Below are 22,935 nucleotides of genomic sequence, written 5' to 3'. Positions count from 1 at the left end.
TCACAAAAATTATTTAAAAAAAAAATATAGGTACAAAATTGATAACAAGTACCAAAAAGCTAAAATTAAAAATCTAGAGTAGAGTTTGGAATTTCAAAAATACAATGTTAAAGAAAAGAAGGAAAAAAAAAGTAAAAAAATTATAAAAAAAATATATATATGAAGTTTGCTTTAAAAAATAGGGTCTTTTTTGTTTTTTTGCAAAGTAATCAGTTATAAAAGTGGAAATTAAAGGAATAATAGAGGACTTAAAAATTTTTTTAATTAAAAAAATAATTAAAAAAAAACAGAAAGAATGATCATACAAATAGTAAAAATATATCTAGGACTTTCTCTGGTTTTGTTGTGAGTATTGTGGGTTCAGTTCATTTTGGCTAGTTCCTTGGTCTGACTTATATTTCTCAAGATCTATAGGCCCCTTCCTATGTAGTTGGTAGTAACCACAGGGTTTTAATCTATTGCCTGTAGCTTCCAAGGCGGTTCCCTCTGTTATAGCTTCTTCTGTTTGCTGGTCTCTTCAGTGTCTGGTTTCCGCCCTGACACAAAGGGGACGGTGGAGGACACTTTTTTTTTTTTTTTTTTTTTTTAGGCTCACTTGTTCAGTCGCGCTGAGGGGAGGTAGGGAGGGATGCTGCAAACAAATAACATTGGCGTGTGCTCGCAGTGCCTCAGCCACACTGGGTCTGCCCCCCGTTCACGGCACGTGTAGCCTCTCTGCCCACGCTGCTCAAGCTCTAGGTTGCTCTGCCAGGAACCATCCGTGGCCAGCCCTGGGCTGCCTGTACTTCCCAGGTCCAAGCCGCTCAGGTTCAGGCACTCGGGTAGTCCTCAGAGGCGCAGACTCTCGGTTGGGCCTGCGTTTTGTGCCCTTCCCAGATCCGAGCAGCACAGGTGATGAGGTGTTTGGCGCGCGCGATTGCTGCGACTTATCGCCTCCCCGCCGCTCGGTTATCTAGGTGTGCACTGGCACACCTTCTCAGGCAGATGTTGACCGTCCAGACCCCCAAGAAGTTTTAGTCAGCAAAGAAGCCTGCTTACAGTTTTATAGATAATGTCTCTCTGGGGCTGCGATTGTCCCCTTCCGGCTCTGGCTGCCTATCACCGGAGGGGGATGGTCTGCCGCCAGCTATCTGTGTTCAGTCCTTTGTTCGGTGCACGGGCCTGGCGGTGTCATAGGTTAGGGCTGGCTTTTTGCGTGGTAGATATCCCACAGTCTGGTTTGCTAGCCCAAATTATTTCGCTCAGATAACGCTGGGGGTGTTCAGGCCAGATTCTTACTCTAAGCGATGCAGCCCGTGCTGCGCCTCCCTGCCCAGCCCCCCTTGCTAATGGCGGATGCAGGCGTCTGCGCTGCTTCTCTGCTGGGGGAGTTACCGTAGGGCTCGCAACGTGCAGGTTTTAATTGCTTATTTACTTTTCCTCCCTGTTATGTTGCCCTCTGTGCTTCCAAGGCTCAGCACAGATTTGGCAGTGAGAAGGTTTCCTGGTGTTTGGAAACTTCTCTCTTTTTAAGACTCCCTTCCCGGGATGGGACTCCATCCCTCCCTCTTTTGTCCCTTTATTTTTTCCTACCTCCTTTCGAAGACTTGGGTTGCTTTTCTGGGTGCCTGTTGTCCTCTGCCGGAATTCAGAAGTTGTTTTGTGGAATTTACTCGGCGTTTAAATGTTCTTTTGATGAATTTGTGGGGGAGAAAGTGTTCTCCCCGTCCTACTCCTCCGCCATCTTAGCTCCTCCCCCTGTTTTGCTATTTTTTAAACCCTGTAATTTTTTTCCTGATAGCTGTACATGATGACTGGGTAAAAGGAACTGCCATAGTGAAAGCCTTTAATAATATGTGGTAAGCTCTATGGAAGAGGGGTGGAAGCATTCTATAGTCCTGTCATTAGGTCTCTCTTTTAGACTTAATATACTTTTGGTCTGTGAATTTCACAAGTGTTTCTCAGTTTTTCCCTGCTTCTTAGATGGAATATGATTGGTAAGTAGGCTAGAGTTAGAATTTTCCCTTCACCTATGTTAGATAGGCATGGAAAAAAAAGAAAACTCAATAAATTTAGGCTCTGATATAGTAATTTCTCTTAAGGTTAAACCTTGTCAAAAAGAACAGAGTATTCTGGTATGTTTCAAAACTTCTTCCATTCCCCTCCCCCTGCTGAAAATGCAAGGGAATTTTTCTCTGTTATTTACTGTGAGAATCTGGTCTAGCTCCTAGAGGTAAAATTCACAAAAGCGTAGGGCCCGTTGGACACTCTTAGAGTTTTTAACTCTCAGACTTGACCAAACTGAGCCTCTGGTAGTATATCTGTTTCCTATTCTGGTACTGAATCTCATGGGGATTTCTGCTCCTGGGTTCCATTCTGATAATTTGTGGTTCTCTGTGTTTGCCTGTCTGCCTCGACCATTTTGGAGGCAGCAGTTTGTCCTGTGACCTTTAGTTCTCTGACATAAAAATTGTTGATTTTCAGTTTGTTTTCTTTTTTTACTTGTTAAGATGGAGTGATGACTTCCAAGCTTCTTACATGCCAGATCAGAAAACAGTGTTCTGCTTTTGTTCTCACAAAAATTTAAAAAACTGTCTCTGCTAGTATAACTGCTGCTGCTGCTGCTGCTGCTAAGTCACTTCAGTCGTATCCAACTCTGTGTGACCCCATAAACAGCAGCCCACCAGGCTCCCCCATCCCTGGGATTCTACAGGCAAGAACACTGGAGTAGGTTGCCATTTCCTTCTCCAACGCATGAAAGTGAAAAGTGAAAGTGAAGTTGCTCAGTTGTGTCCGACTCTTCGTGACCCCATGGAGTGCAGCCTACTAGGCTCCTCTGTCCATGGGATTTTCCAGGCAAGAGTACTGGAGTGGGGTGCCATTGCCTTCTCTGGCTAGTATAACGAGAGAGATATAAATTGGGCATATATAAATGGAAATTATAGTAAGATACATTTCTGAAGATGAAATAGAGAGTGCTTTACTAAAACTTCACAGAAATCTTTCAATTTAGTGGTAGCTACTCCACTCAATCAATCTTGTATAATTTAAGAGCTTAAAAAAAACCTAAATAATAAGATAATTTCATTTCACAAGTACCAGATAACTATTTCATGAATTGACTGTTAGGTAGTCTGACATTAAGTAAATTGGCAAGGCAAATTAGCTTTCTATGGGTTGACTTTCAGAAAATTAGCTTAAAGCCAAAAATCACACAACATTAAAATAATAAATATTAGGATAATAAAAAGCAGGTTGCAGTGTGAAGTCAGTAAGTTAAAAAAAACTCAATTTGAATACAAATGTAAAACACTATCCAAATTAAAATATATTCTTTCTGTTAATAACTTTAAGGGGTCACAAATTTAAATATGCCAACAGACAAGATCAATGAATGAGGTTAATTTGATATTCAAAGAAAGACATTAAACTAGTTGTGTTACCATTGATACACCTACCTAGTTGTATTGCTTTGTTATTTAGTTGCAAGGTCTTTTATCTGATTCTCTTAGAACCCCATGGACTGTAGCTTGGGGTCTTAAGTTACAGACAGGCTCCTCTCTCTGTCCAAGGGATTTCCCAGGCAAGAATTCTGGAGTAGGTTGCCATTTTCTTTATTTTTTGAAACATCCCTGTGCATGTGATAGCTTATGGTGAACAGGGTCAGATTCTTGATCTCCAAAGAAGATTTAGCTTCAGGACGAGGGACCAGGCTTGATCACTCAAGAACTTTTGCCTAGCAGAGTTTTATTAAAGTGAAAAAGGGACAGAGAAAGCTTCTAACACAGACATCAGAAAGATGATGGAGAGTGCCCCCATCGCTTAGTCTAAGCAAGGGAGTTATATACTTTTTTAAATTAGTTATTGCAATAGATCAGAAGAATGTCTCAAAGTTGTAAAAATTTTACTAGTCCCACTCCCACAATTTACATTTTAAGATAACAGGATTAGTCAGAAGGTTTTCAGGAAGAAGAAACTGTCCTCAAGCAGGATACATTATTATTATATAATTCTTACTAAGGAATGTAGAAAAAAATGTTTGTCCTTTCCTCCTCTTTGAGAATTCCAGACCCCTATCTTCTCCTCAAGAGCTCCACAGCCCCTCTTTCTCCTCCTCAGGGATCCCAGACTTCTTATAAACCTGCTTAGGAATTGACTTACACGCACATATATGTTTGTATACATGCATATGTGTGTTTATACATATATACACACAGACACACACACACACACACACACACACACACACACCGAGAAGGCAATGGCACCCCACTCCAGTACTCTTGCCTGGAAAATCCCATGGACAGAGGAGCCTGGTAGGCTGCAGTCCATGGGTCGCTAAGAGTTGGATATGACTGAGCGACTTCACTTTCACTTTTCACTTTCATGCATTGGAGAAGGAAATAGTAACCCACTCCAGTGTTCTTGCCTGGAGAATCCCAGGGACGGGGGAGCCTGGTGGGCTGCCGTCTACGGGGTTGCACGGAGTTGGACACGACTGAAGTGACTTAGCATATATATATATATACATAAATTCACTGATAGGTTTAACTTTATAATTATACTAGTGTTACCACATTAGTTTTGACTGTTCTGTTGTTACCAATTTATAGTGTTTGATTTGTTTATTCTGGACTCATTTAATCATGTTTCTTTCTTCAAACTCTGATTTTTATTTTTACTTGCTATATATATATATAAACCTACTCTGCTTCATTTTTCTCCTTCACCCCAAATCTTCTTGAGCAATGAATGCTATAAATATTTCTTTGAACACTCTGGGCATTTCAGATAAAGCTTATCTGGAGCCTACATTTGCCCAACAGGACAATTATTGATCTGCTAACAATCTAATCTTACTCCTTCAAATTCATGGACATTGCTTAAATAAGCAGTACTTACTCATCACTGAAGACTTTGAAAATTTAGAAATCTAAAGTAGAAAGCAAAAAATTAACCGTATTTTTTACAATACAGACTTAACTCTTCTCCTGCAAGCTTTGTTTCTTTGTCCATGTATGTACATGTGTTGTTGTTGTTCAGTAGCTAAGCTAAGTCGTATCTGACTCTTTGTAGCCCCGTGGACTGTAGCACACTAGGCTCCTCCGTCCTTCACTATCTCCTGGAGTTTGTGCAGATTTGTCCATTGAGTTGGTGTTGCTTTCTAACCCTCTCATTTTCTGCCACCCCCATCTCGTCTTGCCTTCAATCTTTTCCAGCATCAGGGTCTTTTCCTTTTCAATGAATAGGCTCTTTGCATTAAGTGACCAAAGAATCGGAGCTTCAGCATCAGTCCTTCCAATGAATATTCAGGGTTAATTTCCTTTAGTATTGACTGATTTGATCTTCTTTCAGTCCAGGGGAGTCACAAGAGTCTTTTCCAGAACCACAGTTCAAAAGCATCAGTTCTTCAGTGCTCAGACTTGTTTTACGGCCCAGCTCTCATATCTGTACATGACTACTGGAAAAACCATAGCTTTGACTAACTGGACCTCTGTCAGCAAGGTGATGTATCTGCTTTTTAATGCTCTGTCTTCCCTGTTGGCTCAGATGATAAAGAGTCTGCCTGCAAAGCAGGCGACCCAGGTTCAATCCCTGGGTTGGGAACATCCTCTGGAGAAGGGAAATGGCAACCCACTCTAGTATTCTTGTCTGGAGAATCCCGTGGACAGAGGAGCCTGGAGGGCTACAGTTTATGTGGTCGCAAAGAGTCAAACATGACTAAGCGACTAATACATTCACTTTACAGGTTTCTCATAGCTTTTCTTTCAAGGAGCAAGTGTCTTTTATTTCACGGTTGCAGTCACTGTCCACAGTGATTTTGGAGCCCAAGAAAATAAAATCTTTCACTGTTTTTCCCCTTCTAGTTTCCATGAAATAATTCGACTGGATGTCACGATCTTAGTTATTTTAATGTTCAGCTTCAAGCCAACTTTTTATAAATTCATTTATTCATTCATTCTTCAAATATGTTTATGTATGTAAATGTGCAGATTTATTCATTGAGTCACTTATTCAACAAAGAAGACATGGTGCTATCTATAAAGGGAACTAGCAAGCTTTTTAAATCCCACACACTTTCACCCTTAAAAACTTTCCTATGCTTTAAATATTGCCTCTTGATGAAAGTGAAAGAGGAGAGTGAAAAAGTTGGCTTAAAGCTCAACATTCAGAAAACTAAGATCGTGGCATCTGGTCCCATCACTTCATGGGAAATAGATGGGGAAACAGTGGAAATGGTGTCAGACTTTATTTTTTGGGCTCCAAAATCACTGCAGATGGTGATTGCAGCCATGAAATTAAAAGACGCTTACTCCTTGGAAGGAACGTTATGACCTACCTAGATAGCATATTCAAAAGCAGAGACATTACTTTGCCAACAAAGGTCCAACAAAACCAAAGGCTATGGTTTTTCCAGTGGTCATGTATGGATGTGAGAGTTGGACTGTGAAGAAAGCTGAGTGCCGAAGAATTGATGCTTTTGAACTGTGGTGCTGGAGAAGACTCTTGAGAGTCCCTTGGACTGCAAGGAGATCCAACCAGTCCATTCTGAAGGAGATCAGCCCTGGAATTTCTTTGGAAGGAATGATGCTAAAGCTGAAACTCCAGTAGTTTGGCTACCTCATGCGAAGAGTTGACTCATTAGAAAAGACTCTGATGCTGGGAGGGATTGGGGTAGGAGGAGAAGGGGACGATCGAGGATGAGATGGCTGGATGGCATCACTGACTCGATGGACATGAGTTTGAGTGAACTCCGGGAGTTGGTGATGGACAGGGAGGCCTGGCATGCTGCAATTCATGGGGTCACAAAGAGTCAGATATTACTGAGCAACTGAACTGAACTGAACTGAAAATCATTATAAAAAACAATATTTGTACAATTATGTATAATATATGTACAGTTGACTGTGGAACCTACAGATATGGCGGGTCAGTGGTCCTATGCACTTTATGCAAAGGAATTTGATATCTGCAGGGGTCATAGAACCAATTCCCCTTCGATTTTGAAGGAGGTCTGTAAATTTTTAAATCATTCTCTTATGTTAAATGTCATGTGATATTTGATTCTTCATTATTATCAAAATTTGCTTTGATGTACAAACTTGTATCTAAATATTTGTAAACATTCTTGCTGTTTCTATAGGATAGATCCCCAAAAGTAGAATTATAGACTGTAAGGGAGTAATTCCTTTTATGATATTAACCTAAAAAATTTAAGTGCTTTCCAATGAGTTTCATAAATCTCCTCTATAGGAACAGGCATATAAAAAATTCTTCTTTCATTTCTTCTTCTCAAGTATAAGCACTATTTTTAATATTTGCTAACTTGATACGTAAGAGAAGGTTCTTCACTATACATTTTTTTTGGCCACTTGTAAGAATTATTTTTTAAATTGAAAGATACTTGCTTTATAATGTGTTGATTTCTGCTATACAACAATGTGAATAAACTATAAGTATACATATGTCCCTTCCTTCTTGAGCCTCACTCCACTCCTCCATTCCACTCCTCTAGGTCATCACAAAGCATTGAGTTGAGTTCCGTGTTTTATACAACTGCTTCCTTCTACCAGTCTATTTTACACATGGTAGTATATGTATGTCAACTCTACTCTCTCAGTTCTTCCTTCCTCTTCCCCCACTGCGTCCACAAGTTCATTCTCAGTCTGTGTGTCTGTCCTGCCTTGCAAACAGGTTCATTAGTACCAATTTTCAAGATTCCATATATATGGATTAGTATACAATATTCATTTTTTTCTTTTTGACTTACTTCACTCTGTATAACAGGCTCTAGGTTCATCCACCTTACTACAACGGATTCAAATTTGTTTCTCATTATGGCTGAGTAATATTCCTTTGTATATATGTACTACAAATTCTTTATCCATTCATCTATTGATGGCTATCTAGGTTGCTTCCACATCTTAGCTACTGTAAATAGTGTGCAGTGAACTTTGGGGTACATGTGTCTTTTTGAGTTATGGTTTTTTCAGGGTATATGCCCAGTAGTGGAGTTGCTAGGTCATATGGTGGTTTTTTCCCTAGATTTTTAAGGAGTCTCCATACTGTTTTCCATAGTAGCTGTATAAATTTACATTCCCAATGACAGTGCAAGAGGGTTCTCTCTTACCCACATCCTCTCCAGCATTTATGTTTATGATGGTGATTATGTTTGTGATTATTTGGTGATGGCCATTCAGACTTGTGTACAGTGATACCTCACTGCAGTTTTGATTTGCATTTCTCTAATAATGAGCTTACTTCTTGGAAGAAAAGCTATGACAAACCTAGATAGCAGTTGAAAAGCAGAGAGATTACTTTGCTGATAAAGGTCCATTGAGTCAAAGCTGTGGTTTTTACCATAGTCATGTATGGATGTGAGAGTTGGATAATGAAGAAGGAAGGGTGAATGCTGAAGAACTGATGGTTTTGAACTGTAGTATTGGAGAAGACTTTTGAGAATCTCTTGGACAGCAAGGAGATCAAACTAGTCAATGCTAAAGGAAATCAGTCCTGAATATTCATTGGAAGGACTGATGCTGACGCTGAAGCTCCAGTACTTTGGCCACCTGATACAAAGAGCCAACTCATTGGAAAAGACCATGATTCTGGGAAAGATTGAAGGCAGGAGGAAAAGGGGATGGCAGAGGATGAGATGGTTGGATGGCATCACCAACTCAATGAATATGGGTTTGAGAAAACACAGGGAGGTGGTGAAGGACAGGGAAGCCTGGTATGCTGTAGTTCATGGGATCACAAAGAGTCGGAAGTGACAAGCAACTGAACAACAACAACGATAATGAGCATGTTGAGCATCTTTTCATGTGTTTGTTGACCATCTGTATGTCTTCTTTGGAGAAATGTCTGTTTAGGTCTTCTGCCCATTTTTTTATTGGGTTGTTTGTTCTTCTGGTATTTAGCTGCATGAGCTGCTTGTATATTTTGGAGATGAATCCTTTGTCAGTTGCTTCATTTGCAGTGATATCCATTCTGAGTATTGTCTTTTCATCTTGTTTAATGTTTCTTTTGCTGTATTAGATCTCATTTGTTTATTTTGTTTTTATTTCCATTACTCTAGGAGGTTAGTCAAAGAGGATCTTGCTGAGATTTTTATCAAAGAGTTCTCTATGTTTTCCTCTACGAGTTTTATAGTGTCTGGTCTTACAATTAGGTCTTTAATCCATTTTGAGTTTATTTTTGTGTATGGTGTTAGGAAGTGTTCGAATTTCATTCTTTTACATGCTGTCCAGTTTTTCCAGCACCACCTTTTGAAGAGGCCATCATCCTTTCTCCATTGTATATTCTTGCCCCCTTTTTCAAAGATAAAGTGCCCATAGGTATGTGGGTTTATTTCTGGGCTTTCTTTCTATCTTATTCCATTGATTTATGTATTTTTTTGTGTGCCAGTGCCATACTGTCTTGATTACTGTAGCTTTGTAGTATAGTCTTTGAAGTTAGGAAGACTGATTCCCCCAACTCCATTTTTCTCAGGATTTCTTTGACTATTTATTCATGGTCTTTTGTGTTTCTATACAAGTTGTAAATTTTTTTTGTTCTAGTTCTCTGAAAAATTACTTTGGTAATTTGATAGGAATCATTGAATTTGTTGATTGCTTTGGTAGTATAGTCATTTTCACAATATTGATTTTTCTAATTAAAAAACATAGTGTATCTCTCCATCTCTTTGTGTTCTTTGATTTCTTTCATCAGTATCTTATATGTTTCTGCATATAGGTCTTTTGTCTCCTTAGGTAGGTTTATTCCTAGGTATTTTATTCTTTTCGTTGAAATGGTGAGTGGGATTGTTTTTTTAATTTCTCTTTCTGATTTTTCGTTGTTAGTGTATAGGAATGCAAGAAATTTCAATATTAATTTTACATTCTGAGATTTTACTAAATTCATTGATTAACTCTAGTAATTTTCTGATGGTATCTTTAGGGTTTTCTATGTATAGTATCATGTTATCTGCAAAAAGTGAGAATTTTCCTTCTTGTTTTCCAGTCTTGATTCCTTTTATATATTTTTATTTTCTGATTGCAGTTGCTAGGACTCCCAGAACTATATTAAATAATAGTGGTGAGAATGGGCACCCTTCTCTCATTCTTGATCTTAGAAGAAGTGCTTTCAGGGTTTTACCATTGAGAATAATGTTTGCTGTGGGTTTGTTTTACATTGCTTCTATTATGTTGAGGTTAGGTTCCTTCTTTGCCCACTTTCTGGAGTTTTTTTTTTTTTTAATCATAAATGGGTGTTGAATTTTGTCAAAAGCTTTCACTGCATGTATTAAGATTGTCATATGGTTTTTATCTTTCAATCTGTTAGTATGGTGTATCATTGATCAATTCACATATATTGAAGATTTCTTGAATCCTTGGGATAAACCTCCCTTGATCATAGTGTATGATCCATAGTGTATATCATAGTGTATTGTTGGATTCAGTTTTATAGTATTTTGTTGAGAATGTTTATCTGTGATATTGGTCTGCCCACAGTTTTCTTTTTTTGCAGTATCTTTTTCTGGTTTTGGTGTAAGGGTGATTGTGGCCTCATAGAATGAGGTTGGAAATGTTCTTCCCTCTGCAATTTTTTGGGTAGTTTGAGCATTTCTAAATGTTTGGTAGAATTCACCTGTGAGACCATCTGGCCCTGGGCTTTTGTTTGTTGGAAGATTTTGATCACAATTTCACAGTTTGTGATTGGTCTGCTCATATATTCTATTTTCCCCTTGTTCAGTCTTGGGAGGTTGTACTGTTCTAAAAATTTGCCCATTTCTTTGGGGTTATCTGTTTTATTGGCATATAGTTGCTCATTGTAGCCTCATATGATGTTTTTGTTTTTGTATTTCTGCATTGTCTATTGTAATTTCTTTTTCATTTCTAATTTTATTGTTTTGAGTCTTCCCTTTTTTCTTGATGAGTCTGGCTAATAGTTTTTCAATTTTGTTTATCTTCTCAAAGAACCAACTTTCAGTTGTACTGATCTTTGCTATTTTTTTTTCTTCATTTCTGCTCTAATCTTTATGATTTATTTCCTTCTACTAATTTTGGGAGTTCTTTGTTCTTCTTCTTCTAGTTTTTTTTAGGTATGTGGTTAGGTTGTTTATTTGATGTTTATCTCATTTCTTGAGGTAGGATTGTATTGCTATAAAACTCTCTTAGAACTGCTTTTGTTGTATCCCATAGGTTTTGGATAATTGTGTTTTTGTTGTCATTTCTAGGTATTTTTTGATTTCCTCGTTGATTTCAGTGATCACTTGGTTGTTTAGAATTGTATTATTTAATCTCAGTGTTTGTGTTTTTTTACAGCTTTTTTCCTGTAATTGATATCTTTTTTTTTTTGTAATTGATATCTAATCTCCTAGCATTTTAGTCAGAAAAGGTGCTTGATACAATTTCAGTTTCTTAAATTTACTGATGCTTGATGTGATGCATGTGATCTATCCTGGAGATGTTCCATGTGCACTTGAGAAAATAGTGCATTCTGATGCTCTTGGGTAGAATGCCCTTCCCAGGTGGCACTAGTGGTTAAGAACCCTCCTGCCAATGCAGAGGATGTAAGACACAGGTTCGATCCCTGGGTTGGGAAGATCCCCTGGAGGAAGGCAGGGCAAGCCACTCCAGTATTCTTACATGGAGAATCCCATGGTCAGAGGAGCCTGGTGGGCTACAGTCCATAGGGTCACAAAGAGTAGAACATGACTGATGATGCATGTTCTCTAAATATCAATTAGGTTCATCTGGTCTAATGTGTCATTTAAGGCTTGTGTTTCCTTATTAATGTTCTGTCTGGATGATCTGGTATAAGTGGGATGTTAAACTCCCCACTATTATTTTGTTAATGTCAACTTCCTCTTTTATATCTGTTAGCATTTGCCTTCTGTATTGAGTTACTCCTGTGTTGGGTACATAAATATTTATAATTGTTATGTCTTCTTGTTTTGATCCCTTGATCATTATGTAGTGTTCTTTGTTTCTTGTAGTAGCCTTTATTTTAAAATATATTGTGTCTGATATGAGAATTGACACTCCAGCTTTCTTTTGACTTCCTTTTGCATGGACTATCTTTTTCCATCCCCCTTTGTTATGGTTCTAATTAAGTCTTCTTTGTCTGTTGCTGAGATTGAACATATATTCATGTGTTTAATATTGTATGTTGATCATAGAATTATCTGTTTCTGCCTTTTACCCATTGGGTTTCTACTTCCATGTGGTATATAAGCTGTGGTGTCATGTATATTATTCATTTTAAAAATATATAGTGGCTATTTTATTTTATTGATCCAACTATTTTCATCCCATTATAATATTGTTTTGCATTTTATAACTGTTGGTAAAAATCAAAGATTTATGTTGATATGTGTCAAATTTTCTAATTATTCCATTTTGGATTATTTATTCAAAATCCTTTGTTATTTTCAGGATAGTTTTATGTCTTCTTTACATGATGTTACACACTCCTTGTTTTAATTATTTACTTGTATCACATAGTTTTGTTACTGGTGTGATCAGAGATCTTTTTCATTACAGTTACTATGTAGGACAGTTAAGAATATTTGCCTATTCATTTTTATTTAGTCAACTTACTAAACTACAGAACATTATTGAAGTTTCTGGTAGACAATTATCTCTTGAAAATAGCGATAAAATTACCCTTTTATTTATAGTAGCTGTACTTTTAGTTATCTATATTGCTGTATTATATTGATGGGATCTTAAAGGAAAAAATAAAATCATAGGGGTTATTTTCTATGTACCTTGGAAGTCATCCTTGCCCTCTGACACAGTGTGTCTCAGATACACCTTGGGTTATTCAGTACCACTTATGTAATCAGTCACTTTTGAGAAGCTTTGGCACTTTTGAAAAGGGAATGATATTCAAGACCACAATTAGATCCCTAAGAGTACACACTTTATTTTTTCACATAAGGACTTAAGACATACTAGAGATACACTGAGGTTACAATCTCCTGTTTTTAAAAAGCAGAATTATCCTTTTCTCAGAGAGGCTCATGGATTTTGGATGGTATGAAAGAATACATGGATCTTTAATCACACTTTTGCCATAAACAACTAGAAAGCTGGGAAGAAATGTATGAAACAGCAGTTTTCAGGTACTAGATAGTAGGATAGGGCTTTGTTCCATGAGAGAAGGGAAACAAATGAGATGTGATTTCCCTGGTTCTCTTCCTGTTGTCAGATTTTGGACTGCTGTGCCTTGGGTAGACACGGGCATAGTAGGTTGAAGAGACAGAGATTGGAGTTAAGAGATTAAAGTAGGTAGAATTTTGGAGGCAGAGTTCCAGGGAAGAAGCACTGGTATGCAGAAACAGCTTCAGAAGTTTGCATAGCGGTCCCCATGGGCCTGTTGATGAATATCAAACCGTACAAGGCCAGGCAAAGAATGACAAAACTATAAGCTGAACAATTATCAGTGTTTACAGAAGGCTGGAGTTATCTGAGTTACAGTCAATCAGAGTGAAGCTATTTCTTTGAAAACCTGGGATATTCACTAGAGATCCCAGAAAAATCATGCTTTGCTGCTGCTGCTGCTGCTGAGTTGCTTCAGTCGTGTCTGACTCTGTGCGACCCCATAGACGGCAACCCACCAGGCTCCTCTGTCCCTGAGATTCTCCAGGCAAGAATGCTGGAGTGGGTTGCCATTCTATCAGTGGTTTTTTTTTGGGGGTGATTTTGCTCCCTAGAAGGCATCTGGAGGATATTTTCTAGTTGTCACACCAGTGGAGCTTCTGGATAGGGTGGGTAGAGGTCCTCACCACCCTGCTTGGCCAGAAAAACACCTACAGCAAAGAATTTTCTGGCCCCAAATGTCAATAGTGCTGAGGCTGAAGCTTTGTGGTACTAATAATGTGGATGCACGTCCTTGACAGTGATATGGGAAACTTGGTCTTTTGATTCCCATGAGAAAGGGCTACTAATTAAGGACTAAAAAATAAAAGGAATTTGGGGAAAATCTATGCAAGGTATGAACGGGAAAAAGAATACAAATAAGCCAAGACTAGTGATAAAGGAGTGTTGAAAAAATATGGGAAGGAGGGTTTTCATACAACTAGCGTATATTTATTTTTGAATGACATAACCACAATATGTGCATTTCTTATGATGTTTTGAACTCCTAAGACACTCAGAAAGTGGATCTTTGGATTTTAAAACCAAGAAGTCAGTAACAGAATAATAACTCTTATGTGTAGAAGTTATTTTGGTGTGGTGTAGTTGTGAAAGCCTTTAAAAGATAAATGAATAATTTTGCTTTTTTTTTTTCAGAACAAGAATTGTAGTTGAAAATGTGTGGAAGGAAAGAATGTGTCTTATATTCCTTTACTGGATTTTCATTCTTTGCTAACAATCTTGGTGTAAAAAAAAATCCATAGCTTCAGTCCTGGTTGGAAATTAGTCCTGACCTTAACAGGTTTCAGCGTGAGAGCTCTTCAGATATGTGACTGCTTATTTGTAGTTATCTTTTCTGAGGTATTTCTTTTTTCTCTGTGATGTTTGTTTCTGAGTTGTAACAAAGAAATTTCAGTTGAGTTGCATATGGTTTAGCTCCTAGCGTAACAGTTGCCTGAGCCTACTAACATTTATATCCCTGCCTGTAATGATTTACTTAAAAAATCTTTTATTTTGAAATATTTGTAGAATCTCAGGAAATGCATATAAATGCACTGAATGATTGAGTTTTTACCACACGGAGCTTCTCATCTGTTACCCGTGGAAAGCATTTTATTCCTATCATTAGTTCTAGAGTGACCTAATAGTTGAACAAATGACCATGATCTAGAGCAAAAATATTAAGGGAATTTTAGAAAACTGAAGGTCCTTGAAAGGTTTATTTTGGGTGAAGAAATAGTCCTATACCTCAGTTAATTTAAGATTAAGGATATTTTTACTTAGTGCTTTGAAACTTAGTGCTTTTCTGTGTACAGTTCTTTTGTCTCCTTAGGTGAGTTTATTCCTAGATATTTAATTCTTTTTGTTGGAATGGTGAATGGGGTTGATTCCTTAATTTCTCATTCTGATTTTTCATTATTGATACATAGAAATGCAAATGATTTCTGTGTGTTGATTTTGTATACTGCAACTTTGCTAAATTCACTGATTAGCTCTAGTAAATTTCTGATACTATCTTTAGGGTTTTCTATGTACAGAATCATGTCATCTGCAGACAGTGAGAGCTTTACTTCTTTTCTGATCTGGATTGCTTTCTTTTTCTTCTCTGATTGCTGTAGCTAGGACTTCCAAAACTATGTTGAATGATAGTGGTGAAAGTGGACATCCTTGTCTTGTTTCTGATCTTAGGGAGAATGCTTTCCATTTTGTACCATTGAGAATAATGTTTGCTGTAGGCTTATCATATATGGCCTTTACTATGTTGAGGTAGGTTCCTTTTATGCCCATTTTTTGAAGAGTTTTAATCATAGACAGGTCCTGAATTTTGTCAAAGGCTTTTTCTGCATCTATTGAAATAATCATATAGTTTTATCTTTTAATTTGTTAACATGGTGTATCAGATTGATTGATTTGCATATATTGAAGAATCCCTGCATTCCTGGAATAAACCCAACTTGATCATGCTGTATGAGCTTTCTGATGTGTTGCTGAATTTTGTTTGTTAAAATTGTGTTGAGGACTTTTGCATCTATGTTCGTCAGTGATATTAGCCTGTAGTTTTCTTTTTCTGTGTTGTCTTTGTCTGGTTTTGGTATCAGGGTGATGGTGGCCTCATAGAATGAGTTTGGAAGTGTTCCTTCCTCTGCAATTTTTTGAAAGAGTTTTAGAAGCATAGCCATTAGCTCTTCTCTAAATGTTTGATAGAATGCTCCTGTGAAGCCATCTGGTTCTGGGATTTTGTTTTTTGGGAGACTTTTGATCACAGCTTCAATTTCAGCACTTGTCATTGGGTTGCTCATAATTTTTATTTCTTCCTGGCTCAGTCTTGGAAGATTGAACTTTTCTAAGAACCTGTCAATTTCCTCCAGGTTATCCACTTTATTGCCATATAGTTGTTCATAATAGTCTCTTATAAACCTTTGTATTTCTGCATTGTCTGTTGTAACCTATCCTTTTTCATTTGTAATTTTGTTGATTTGATTCTTCTCTTTTTTTTCTTGATGAGTCTGGCTAAAGGTTGGTCAATTTTATCTTCTCAAAGAACCAGCTTTTAGTTTTATTAGTCTTTAATAGTGTTTCTTTCATTTCTTTTTCATTTATTTGTGCTTGGATTTTTAAAAATTTATGTATTTATTTAAATTTTATTTTATTTAACTTTACAACATTGCATTGGTTTTGCCATATATCAAAATGAATCTGCCACAGGTATACATGTGTTCCCCATCCTGAACCCTCCTCCCTCCTCCCTCCCCATACCATCCCTGTGCTTGGATCTTTATGATTTCTTTTCTTTTACTAATTTTTGGGTCTTTTTGTTCTTCTTCTTCCAGTTGTTTTAGATGTAAAGTTAGGCTGTCTATTCAATGTTTTTCTTGTTTCTTGAGGTAGGATTGTATTGCTATAAACTTCTCTCTTAGGACTGATTTTGTTGCTTCCCATAGGTTTTGAGTTGTCATTTTTTCATTGTCATTTGTTTCTAGAATTTTTAAAATTTCCCTTTTGATTTCTTCAGTAACCTGTTGGTTATTTAGAAACGTGCTGTTTAATCTCCATGTGTTTGTGTTTCTTACAGTTTTTTCCTTGTAATTGATATCTAGTCTCAGAGTGTTGTGGTTGGCGAAGATGCTTGATATGATTTCAATTTTCTTAAATTTACTGAGGTTTGATTTGTGACCCAAGATGTCTGTCCTGGAGAATGTTCCATGTGCACTTTAGAGGAATGTGTATTCTTCTGCATTTGGATGCTATGTCCTGAAGATGTCAACAAGATTCATCTCATCTAATATATCATTTAAGACTTGTGTTTCCTTATTAATTTTCTGTTTTGGTGGTCTGTCCATTGGTGTGAATGGGGGAGTAAAGTCTCCTACTCTTATTGTGTTACTGTCAATTTCTCCTTTATGTTTGTTAGTGTTTTATGTATTGAGGTGCACCTATGTTGTGTGCATAGGAGTTATAATTATTATGTCTTCCTCTTGGATTGATCCCTTGATCATTATGTAGTGTTCTTCCTTATCTCTTGTAATCTTAATTTTAAGGTCTATTTTGTCTGATGTGAGGATTGCTACTCCTGCTTTCTTTTGCTTCACATTTGCATGGAATATATTTTTCCATCCTCTCACTTTCAGTCTGTATGTGTCTTGAGGTCTGAAGTGGTTTTCTTGTACACAGCATATATATGGGTCTTGTTTTTGTATCCATTCAACCAGTCTGTGTCTTTTGGTTGGAGCATTTAATCCATTTACATTTAAAGTAGTTATTGATATAGATATTCCTATTGCCCTTTTCTTAATTGCTTGGGGTTGATTTTATAGATCTTTTTTCTTCTCTTGTATTTCTTGACTATATAAGTTCACTTAGTGTTTGTTGTGAAGCTGGTTTGGTTGCACTGAATTCTCTTAACTTTTACTTGTCTGAAAAGCTTTTTATTTCTCCATCAGTTTTGAATGAGAGATCCTTGCCGGGTACAGTAATCTTGGTTGTGGATTTTTCCCATTCAGTACTTTAAATATATCCTGCCATTCCCTTCTGGCCTACAGAGTTTCTGCTGAAAGATCAGCTGTTAAGCGTGTGGGTTTTCCCTTGTATGTTACTTGTTGCTTTTCCCTTGCTGCTTTTAATATTCTTTCTTTGTGTTTAGTCTTTTTAAGTTTGATTAGTATGTGTCTTGATGTGTTTCTCCTTGTGTTTATCCTGTATGGGACTCTTTGTGCCTCTTGGACTTAACTGTTTCCCTTTCCATGTTCGGGAAATTTTCAACCATCTCTTCAAAAATTTTCTCATACACTTGCTTTCTCTCTTCTTCTTCTAGGACCCCTGTAATTCAAATGTTGGTGCATTTGATATTGCACCAGTCCATGGGGTCGCGAAGAGTTGGACACGACTGAGCGACTTCACTTTCACTTTTCACTTTCATGCATTGGAGAAGGAAATGGCAACCCACTCCAGTGTTCTTACCTGGAGAATCCCAGGGATGGGGGCTGCTGATTATGGGGTCGCACAGAGTCGGACACGACTGAAGTGACTTAGCAGCAGCAGCAGCAGCAGCAGCAGAGGTCTCTGAGACTATCCTCAGTTCTTTTCATTCTTTTTACTTTATTCTGCTCTTCAGAAGTTATTTTCAGCATTTTATCTTCCAGCTCACTGATTCATTCTTCTGCTTCAGATATTCTGCTCTTGATTCATTCTAGATCATTTTTAACTTCAATCATTGTGTGTCTCTGCATGTTCATTCTTTAATTCTTCTAGGTCTTTGTTAATTGATTCTTGAATTTTTCTCCATTTGCTTTCAAGGTTTACTATCAGTTATCTGAATTCTTTTTCAGATAGCTTGCCTCTTTCCTCTTCATTTATTTGGACTTCTGTGTTTTTAGTTTGTTTCTTCATTTGTGTAGTAGTTCTCTGCCTTTTCATTTTCTAACTTATTGTGTTTGAGGTCTCCTTTTCTAGGTTTCAAGGTTGAATTCTTTCTTCCTTTTGGTGTCTGCCCTGTAAGATTGATCCAGTGGTTTGTGTAAATTTCTTATAGGGTGAGATTTGTGCTGAATTTTTGTTTATTGTTTTTCCTCTGATGGGCAAGGCTGAGAGAGGCGGTAATCCTGTCTTCTGATGATTTTGTTAGTATTTTTGTTTTGTTTGTTGTTTGGATGAGGAGTCCTGCACAGGGTGCTTTGGTGGTTGGGTGATGTTGGGTCTTGTATTCCAGTGGTTTCCTTTGTGTGAATTCTCACTATTTAATACCCCTTAGGGTTAGTTCTCTGGTAGTCTAGCATCTTGGAGTCAGTGCTCCCACTCCAAAGGCTCAGGGCTTGATCTCAGGAACAAAGTTTCCACAAGTGGTTTGTTATGGCATTAAGTGAGATAAAAACAAGTATCAAAAAATGAGAAACCAAAGTTGGACCCCAGACAAATGGCAGTTACAAAATCAGGCAAATAATAATTGAAATAATGGAATATTCACATATACATATATACCCATGAGCAAAGTCAAAACATTCCAACAACAATAAAGTACAATAGATTGACTCGGTGAACAACAGAAATAAAAAATTATATTTACTAATTAAGAACAAAACTAACTAAAGCACAAACTGGAAAACAAAACTAAAGCAAAGTGCCAAGTGGGAAATAAAGGAATTAAAAAAACAAACAAACTAACAAATGTGTTGAGAGGAAAGGAAAGAAAGAAAAGAGAGAAAGAATAGATATGCAAAGTTAAATAGAGGCAGATCAAGAAGATTTATATAAAAGAATAACTGCAAGGGCAAAAGAGCAGTACGAAAGGCAAACAAAGGAATAAATGTAGAAAGAATATAATAGATTTTAAAAAATTAAAAGTTAAAATTATAAAAAAGAGGAAAAAAAAAAGAGAGAAGAAAAAGAAATGGAATAAAAGGAAAACTCCACAGAACTACAAAGGCCCAATGTAGAGGCAGAGGTTAATAACAACAGTAAAAAGTGTGACTGAATATACATATATACATATACACCCATAAGCAAAATAAAAACAGTCCAACAAAAATAAAGGGCAATAGTTAGACCTGGCAAACAAAGGAAACCAAAAATTATGTCTACCAGAACAAAAGTAACTGAAGCATAAACTGGAAAACAAAACTAAACCAAGGTGCCAATTGGGTTATAAAGCAATGAAAATAAAACAAACAAATATGTTGAAACTAAAGGAAAGAAATAAAAGAAAGAAAGAATAGATATGTAGAGTTAAATAGAGGTAGATAAATAAGATTTATATATATTAAAATTAACTGCAAGGGGAAAAGAACAGTAGGAAAAGCAAACAAAGGAATAAATTTAGAAAAAATAATAATAGGTTTAAAAAATTAAATTAAAAAAGAGAAAAGGAAAAAAAAAAACCCAAACTGTCCAGAACTGCAAAAGCCCAACAACGAGGCAGAGGTTTATAACAACAATGAAAAAATTTGAATGAGGGGAAAAAAAAAAAAGCTCAAAAGCTTAGTTAGATTTCAAGTGCCAATAAAATCTAACAACTACAACGCGGGGGCGGGGGAGGGAAAAAAAGAGGAAAAATCCAAAATAATCTACAGAACAAGTCAAAACACAAGAATAATAAATGTTTTTCTTGAGTCACCGCTGTCAGCGTCCTTTCCCTCGCTGGGAGTCACAGTCTGCCTCACCTCCCTAGGATGCCCTCCAACACTGTGCTGGTCTCTGGACCTGCTGTGGGGGCAGCTCAGATTCTAATCTGCTCCTACTCCTGTGTGTTCTTGCCTCCAGTGTCCACAGCTGTCAGAACTAGTGTGTTTTCTTTTGTGGGAGCTCTCAATGTCCTTTTACATATGTTCCATAGACACAGAGTCTGCCTAGTTGATCATGAGAATTTAATCTGCAGCTTGTACAGCTGGTGGGAGGGTTTTGGGTCTTCTTCCTTAGCCACACTGTCCCTGGGTTTCAACTGTGGTTTTATTTCCACCTCTGCATATTGGCCGTCTACTGGGGTTTGCTCCTGAGGCTGCCCTGGAAGACTTGGGCCTGCCCCAGTGAGGGCCAGGTGTGGAGGTGGTGCAGCTGCTTGGCTTGCAGGGGTTCTGGCAGCACCAGGTACTCAGCAGAGTTGGCGGCTAGGGTAGCAGGAAATATAGTCCTCTAGAAGGGTGGATATGGGAAAACTCTTTAATAGTATAAACAATATAGAATAAATAATGGAGTTAAATCATTATCAACAGATGCTAAAACTAGTGGGTGAAACTCTTATGAGGACCCAGATACTTACATATGTCCATATTACATACACAAGTTGTCTCCTCCAATGGAACCGTTACAACTTACAGTGGAAAAAACTTGGAAGACATCACCTAAACGAAGTGATCCAAATGTGACAACACAATGACATCATGTGTAGCTAGCAAAGTAATGCTCAAGATCCTCCAAGCCACGCTTCAACAGTACGTGAACAGTGAACTTCCAGATGTTCAAGGTGGATTTAGAAAAGGCAGAGGAACCAGAGATCAAATTGCCAACATTTGTTGGACCCTAGAAAAAGCAAGAGAGTTCCAGAAAAACATCTACTTCTGCTTTATTGACTATGCCCAAGCCCATGACTGTGTGGATCACAACAAACTGTTGAAAATTCTTAAAGAGATGGGAATACCAGACCACCTGACCTACCTCCTGAGAAATCTGTATGCAGGTCAGGAAGTAACAGTTAGAACTCGACATGGTTCCAAATCAGGAAAGGAGTATGTCCAGGCTGTATATTGTCACCCTGCTTATTTAACTTATATGCAGAGTACATCATGTGAACTACCAGGCTGGATGAAGCACAAGTTGGAATCAAGATTGCCGGGAGAAATATCAATAACATCGGATATGCAGATGACACCACCCTTATGGCAGAAAAGGAAGAAGAACTAAAGACCCTCGATGAAAGTGAAAGAGGAGAGGGAAAAAGCTGGCTTAAAATTCAACATTCAGGAAACTAGGATTATGGCATCCGGTCCCATCACTTTTGGTAAGTAGATGGTGAAGCCATGGAAACAGTGAGAGACTTCATTTTTAGTTGGGGGGGGGGGGGGGGTTCCAAAATCACTGCAGATGGTGACTGCAGCCATGAAATTAAAAGATGCTTGCTCCTTGGAAGAAAAGTTATGACCAAACTAGACAGCATATTCAAAAGCAGACACATTACTTTGCCAACAAAGGTCTGTCTAGTCAAAGCTATGGTTTTTCCAGTAGTCATGTATGTATGTGAGAGTTGGACTATAGAAAAAACTGAGCACCGAAGAATTGATGCTTTTGAATTGTGGTGTTGGGAAGACTTCAGAGTCTCTTGGACTGCAAGGAGATCCAACCAGTCCATCCTAAAGGAAACCAGTCCTGAATATTCATTGGAAGGACTGATGCTGAAGCTGAAACTCCCAATACTCTGGCCACCTGATGCGAAGAACTGACTCACTGGAAAAGACCCTGATGCTGGGAAAGATTGAAGGCAGGAGGAGAAGGGGACGACAGAGGATGAGGTGATTGGATGGCATGACTGACTTGATGGGCATGAGTTTGAGTAAGCTCCGGGAGTTGGTGATGGACAGGGAAGCTTGGTGTGCGGCAGTCAACGGGATCACACAGAGTTGGACATGACTGAGTGACTGAACTGAACTGACAACATGTGTCTCTTGAGAAAGGCAATATTATTTCAGTGAGATATTGGGTTGGCCCAAAATTCATTCTGGTTTTTCTGTAAGATGTTCTAGAAAAGCATGAATGGACTTTTTGGCCAAGCCAGTATTTCAGAGTAAACACACACACACACACACACACACACACACTACAACATGAAAGTGATATGACAGAAGCTAGGGCAGTGGAAACCGCAAACAGAACACTTTTTTCCATGTATATCTTAGCCATGGAATACAGGAATTAGAATCACATTCTTAAATTGAGATGTTAGAAATTGAGAGGTGTTTTATATCATTTTCAGGAGTAGCATAGCCTAGTGGTCAAGGGCAGAGACTGAAACCAGATTTCTTTGGTTTAAATTGTCTCCACCACTTACTAGCCATGTGACTTTTGGCAAGTTAAATATCTATGCCTCCAGGTTATTCATCTTTAGAGTGGGAATAATAATTGTCCCAACCTTACAGGACTGTTGTGAGGGTTTGAGTAAATCAATGTAAAGTGCTCAGAATGGAGGCTCACACATTGGCAAGCACCATAAAGCTGTTCCTATCGTTAATTAGTTAATTACAAAGATTATCTGATACTCTCTTGGAATACAAAAAACTTTTGCTTAAAAATCAAACAAACAAAAACTAATGAAGTAAACAAACGATCCTGGTCAAGGGCAGTGCTATGC

At 37.8% G+C, this 22,935-nt stretch overlaps 1 protein-coding gene across 1 annotated transcript in view; it reads left to right on the top strand.

Moving 5' to 3' along the window:
* ADAM32 (ADAM metallopeptidase domain 32) overlaps nt 1–22,935 on the top strand; it is a 169,401-nt gene that overhangs the window by 134,354 nt on the left and 12,112 nt on the right. The window lies entirely within an intron of this gene.

The sequence above is a fragment of the Bos mutus genome, chromosome 27, assembly GCF_027580195.1.
Source record: "Bos mutus isolate GX-2022 chromosome 27, NWIPB_WYAK_1.1, whole genome shotgun sequence".
Classification (NCBI taxonomy): domain Eukaryota; kingdom Metazoa; phylum Chordata; class Mammalia; order Artiodactyla; family Bovidae; genus Bos; species Bos mutus.
The sequence above is the reverse complement of the archived record's forward strand: the minus strand, read 5'-3'. Positions and strand labels throughout refer to the sequence as shown.